This window comes from Equus asinus, chromosome 3 (genome assembly GCF_041296235.1).
Source record: "Equus asinus isolate D_3611 breed Donkey chromosome 3, EquAss-T2T_v2, whole genome shotgun sequence".
Taxonomy (NCBI): Eukaryota; Metazoa; Chordata; class Mammalia; order Perissodactyla; family Equidae; genus Equus; species Equus asinus.
The window spans coordinates 119,739,029-119,745,149 of NC_091792.1; the positions used below are offsets into that span (position 1 = coordinate 119,739,029).

The 6,121-nt window shown below is 36.7% G+C and overlaps 1 long non-coding RNA gene across 1 annotated transcript; it reads left to right on the forward strand.

Annotated features, from left to right (window-relative positions):
* The first annotated feature begins 208 nt into the window (after positions 1-208).
* Positions 209-2,475, forward strand: LOC106836926 (uncharacterized). The gene is made up of 3 exons (XR_001399490.3): positions 209-296; positions 1,345-1,398; positions 2,388-2,475. It is a non-coding gene; the product is annotated as an uncharacterized lncRNA (long non-coding RNA).
* Positions 2,476-6,121: the final 3,646 nt, after the last annotated feature.

The following is a 6,121-nucleotide window of genomic DNA, read 5'->3' on the forward strand; positions in this document are numbered from 1 at the left end:
TTCGTGAAATGTGTAAGAAGGTGACCAAATTCACATTTGGAGCCAGAAATTTACAGGTGATGTGCCCCTTCCCTGAGATTCCAGGCTCGCCCTGCTCTGATTCCATCTGTGTGGTCTCAGTGTTCTTATGCTCGAGGATTCCTTTATTCCTGTGAAATCCATCCACTCACAGCCCTCTGGCCCTGCTTTGCCTTTCTCTAAACTCTAGGACCATGGCTTTCAAAGAGGTTTAGCTGCATCAGATCACCTGGAGGACTCGTGACAGCACAGATTGCCGGGCGTCACCAGAATTTCTGGTTAGTAGGTCTGCAATGAGGTCTGAGAGTTTGCATTTCTAATAAATTACTAGGTGATGCTGATGCTTTTGGTTCAGGGAACTACACTTTGAAGACCACTACATTAGACCTTTGCTTGAAACGTCTGTGGTAGACAGAATAACAGCCCTCGAAATATGTCTACATCCTATTCTCTAGAACCTGTGAATATGTTAGCTTACATGGCAAAAAGGGACTTTGCAGCTGTGATCAAATTAAGGATCTTTAGATAGGGAGATGATCCTGGATTATCTGGGTGGGCCCAATGTAATCACAATGGTCCTTATAAGAGGGGAGCAAGAAGATCAAAGGCAGAAAAAGGAGACGTGATGACAGGAGCAGAGGTTCAAGTGATGCACTTTGAAGATGGAGGAAGAGGCCCCATCCAGGTGGCTTTTAGCCGATGGATAAGGCAAAGAAAGAGATTCTCTCCTGGAGTCTTTAGAAAGGACAAAACTCTGTCAAAACACTGATGTTAGCCTTGTAAGACTCATTTCAGACTTCTGACTTCCAGAACTATAAGACAATAAATTGCTGTTGTTTTAAACCACTAGATTTATGGTAATTTGTTATAGCAGCAATAGGAATCTCACACAACATCCTACCCCATATTGCAGTCTACCAAAATCCTATCCACTTTAGCTCAAATGGCAACAGACATCTGCCTCAAACTGCATCTTCATGATGTTTTTACTCAATGATCCTAGTTCAGAATTTTCTATCTTCTTGAGAATTCCTAGAGCATTTATTGTCTTGACCAGTTACATGATTTGAAGGATCTTATTCATTTAAGAGTTTGCTATAGTGCAGACCACAAGCTGAGACTGACAATGAAAAGCTATAATTCCTACTCTTAAGGAGCCCCTAGTATATCAGAGGAGGAAGACATAACATGACCACTTTAATCATATATATCACACATATGAATATATTACATAACTACACTTGATTTATGTGTGTATCACATCTCTAGTATAACATATACTACCTTACAGTATGATCATTTATTTATATGTCTTTCTACACACAGATTGCAAACTTCTGGTGGGAAGAGACAATTTCTTATACTACTAATTTCCTGAAGGTAATATTGGGTCTTCCTTTGACCTATGTTCATTATTTAAAAAAATCTGATAGAAAAATTGCACTTTTCTTATATTAGCATTACATGAAACATCATTTCAGAAGTACGTTTTATTTAGTAGTCTTGCAAAATTTTGGGTCTACAGTGGACGAGGGGAGAGAGATAAAGAGGAATCATTTTTTTTAAACCAACAACTAGCACTTCATCATGAAAAGAGCAATAAACAGGAGTTAAGAAGCCAAAGTTCTTGTTTTGGAACAAATAAGTCTTCAATGAAATGAATGAATCTGATTAGATGATCTCTAAGTTTCTTTCAGACCTAAAGTTCTGTGGTTCTGTAATCTTTTTTTCACAACTCAAAGCACGATGCCGGGCATGTGAGAGGGAGTGGATAAATGAAGTAATCTGAGTGCTATTTTAGAAGTATCAGATCATTTTATATTCCACACATTGCTAAAATATAAACATCTCTGTGTCTGGAACAAACTGGAGTTCTCAGACACAAAGTAAGATGAAAGTTTATACCTAGGATACAATTATTTATTTGAAAATGAATTCAGGTTAGTTAGTGCACTATAACAACTTGGCATATATGTAACGCCTTTTGTTCTCTATTAACTCAGAAAAATGTCTCAATGTCCTAAACACCTTGCAGTCTGTGGGACAGGCTGTTTAAATAGCATGAGTGAAGTGGAGATTTGGCAATCGGTGAGTCAATTTGACAAAAGTAGGTTATGGGAGATTATGATTCCCTCTGGGGCAATTCTTCAAAAGTCATCAATCAGGACACTTCTGGTAATGCTGAACTGCAGATCAGATCTTCAAGTGGCAACATTTAGAAATGATGGGTAAAATTTAAAAATATATATCTTTAGAGGCATCTGAGAGTTAACAAGACAGAGATAGGTTGAGGGGCCGAGGTGCTGGAGAGAACAGAAACACGAAAATGAACCTAACTCTTGTTACCAATTTCTCTCTCCGGGCCTTAGGTGATTCACATGTGGAGGATGAAACATGAAGAGGGTGAACAGAAAATGTGGCGGAGAGGCTGAGTTTCTACCACTGTTACACAGGTAAAGGAACAGTATTGGGACCCACCACGAAGGAGGGACTCTTGTAAACATTCCAGGCTTTCATTTGAGATCCCAAAAGATTGCATCCAAAACTAAGGATGAAAAAGAAATAGAGAACCCTCACAAAAACCAAAATCATTTCTCATGCCAGCTCAACTCTCGATTGGATTAAGGTGATCTGTTCTTACTCTGAATATCTGTTAGAAACAAAAGCAAATAATCTTTGGAGGACTATAATATCACACAGAGCCTCAAATTAGCTCTATAGTTTTTTATCCTCAATATCTGGCATGCAATAAAAATTTAACAGGCATGCCAGCAGACAAAAGCAAATCATCAAAAATTAAGAAAAAACCCAGACAATAGATATAGATCAACAACATATCCTGATATTTGAGGTAGCAGACACAAAATAATATGTTCAATAGAGTAGATAACAAAGTGGAAGATTTAAGCAGGGAAGTGGAAACCATGAAAGAAAATTAAACAGTAGTTTTACAACTGAAAATTTCAATACTTGAAATTAAGAGTTCAATAGGTAGTTTTGAGAGCACGTTAGATAGAGCAAAGAAGAGGTTAAGAAACTAGAAGACAGATCAGAAGAAAATATCCAGAGTGAAAAATCAAGAGGAGAAAGTATGGAAAATACAAAATCAAATGTAAGAGACAAAGGAACATAATGAAAATATCTAAAACACGTGGGATTGGAGTGCCAGGAGAGGAAAGAGAGAATACAGCAGAAGCAATATTTAAATAATGATGAGAGTTCCCTGAAACTGATGGATGATGTCAAGCCACAAATATAAAAAGTGGTACGAACCCCAAGCAGGATAAACACAAAGATTCACTCTGGAGCCTGAATTATCAGAATTGGTCAATTTGGCAGACTACTACTTTACCCAAGTAAAATATTAAATTTCCACACTATTTTGCAACAAAGACTAGTCACTGATTAGCAAGCAGAAGTTGTTGATTAAGATTTCTAGGAAAATTCCTTAAGAGAAGTAGACACTGTCATGTGCCCTTTGCCCTTGCCCACTATCTCTTTCCTGCTTCTTGGAATGAGGCATGATGACTGAGTTTCAGCAGCTATATTCGTTCATTAGGCCATTGTAATGGTTAATTTTGTGTGACTAGGCCATGCTACCCAGATATTTGGTAGAACGCTAATCTAGATGTTTCTGTGAAGGTATTTTTTTGGTAAGAGTAATATTCAAATCGGTAGACTGAGTAAAGCAGCTTACCCTCTGTAATGTGGGTGGATCTCATCCAATCAGTTAAAGGTCATAAAAGGGAAAAAAATTGATGTCCCTCAAGGAAGAGGGAATTCTGTCTGCAGTCTGTCTTTGGATTTGAGTTGAAACATCAACTCTTCCCTGGGTCTCCAGCCTGCTAGCCTACTCTACAGATTTTGGACTTTCCAGCCACCCCAATCACATGAGGCAATTCCTTAACATCTCTCTCTTTCTCTGTGTGGGTATATATACACACATCCTATTGGTTCTGTTTCTCTGAAGAGCCCTAACTGATACAGCCATGCAAGTCACGTGCAAAGGATGGTGGAGCAGAAAGTTATAAGGAAACTCTATCTGTTATCTGTGATACTTCCGTCCAGCTCTAGACTGCCCACCTCCAGACTTCTTTATGTGGGAGACAACTAAACGTGTACATGTTGATGGTTTTTTCACTAGATTTCTTTTTAATAAGTAGCCCAAAATAACAGTAATTAAGAAAATAGAATTTTAAAAATTACCTGAGTCATAGTCAACTTTTCTTTTTACTCACAATAGCCATGCAGGGAAAAGTCCAAGCCTATTCCGTTTTCTTGACTTGTTTATTAGTCTCTATTTATTTGAAAATATGTGAAAGGACAAGGAACATAAATTTTCTACTATGGCTTATTAATAATGAATGGCCATGAATCAGGTCACCCGAATCTTTCAGGTTTATCTGGTCCTACCACGTGATGAGAAATTTCTCCTGATTGATTAAAATTATTTGCTTTATTTAGAGGCTAAGTCAAGGCTAGAAATTAAACTGTTGTGTGCTAGACTGTCTTATCTCTGTAGAATCAAAATAATGTTACTGAATATTTTTTTCTTCAATTTGCCTTGTTCCCCTACTGTGGCTGAGTTCTTAATTGTGTCATTTGTGACACAATTATTTTCTTGCTTTTAAGGACATACTTGCTTTTCCTTTAATGATGATATTTCATGAAGTCTGTTGGAATGAATTTATAGATACTTTTGTGACAGGTTTTGTCGCATTTCTGAGAGAAAATTCCACCACACAAATTGCAATGCAAATAAATGCTGCACCATTGGCCTAAAAGAAGCCATGTTAACCTTTAGCAAAGTCACAAATAAAGGAGATACTTTGTGACTAATGAGTAATGCACTATTTAAACTAAGTTTTATCAGATGCATCATATCTATGATTGGTACGGCTGGGAAAGGGTTGGTGATTTTTTTTTTTTAAGGATCAATGGTAATTTTTTCCCCCTAGGCTGACTGTAAAATTTTTAAAGCATTTCTTTGAAAGGAACACATTTTCTAAACCTGGAAGCCTGTTTTACTTTTGTCTGCCATAATCTTAGGAATTAACTGCAATGTTCAAATTGCAAAACCGCATCGCTCAAAAAAGTGTGAAGACCAAGAATAGAAAAGACTTTGAAAATCAGACACCAATCTGAAGTTTGGCTTCTCTATTCTCTCCCTTTGAATCTATTCATTAAAAATGGTCTTCTGTTCTTTTATCTGTGATAAATATCTCTTACAGGTCTTGCAGGCTCACAGGCCAAAGGTAATTGGTTGAGTGGGATTTCTCCACTTCCACTGGCTCCACGGTCTATTTTCTCACTTTTATTTACGTCCTTTTCTACTATAACTTTCAACACTTTCCGTGTTACAATTAACCCACTGGTCTGCAATGCCTTTCCAAAATTTCTCTCTTACTATGTTTTGTTGCTTTATCCTGAAGAAAAGGGTTTTAATATTTTGAAAATAAAACAGAAAGTAGAAGCCATATATTACAGTTAGCAGAAACTACATTTAATCTATTATGCCAACTTGTGTTTTCCTTCAATGCTGTACCTTTTATCTTCTTTATTTATTTAAAACATTTTAACTAAACTTTTTATTTTGAAATAACTGTGGATTCGCATGCAGTTGTAAGAAATAATACTGAGCAATCTTGTGTATTTATTTTTTACCCAATTTTCCCCAAGGGTAACATCTTGTAAGACTGTGGTACCATATCATAATCAGCACATTGACATTGATACAGTCAAGATACAGAAGATTTCCGTCACCATGAGGACCCTCAAGTTGCCCTTTTACAGCCACAACTGCTTCCCTCCTGCCCCTATTCCCTACTTAGCCCCCGGCAATCACTAATAATTCTACATTTCTATAATTTTGTCACTTCAAGAATGTTATGTAAATGGAAACATATAGTGGTAAGCTTTTGGGTTTGGCTTTTTCACTCAGCATAATTCTCTGGAGTTGAATATCTTTTCATGTATTTATTTGCCATTTGTATATCTTCTCCAGTGAAGTATCTCTTCATGTGTTTTACTCATTTTCTGATTTCTAATTTAACCATTTCTGTTTGTTTTTTTACTGTTGGGTTTTGAGAATTCTTTATATATT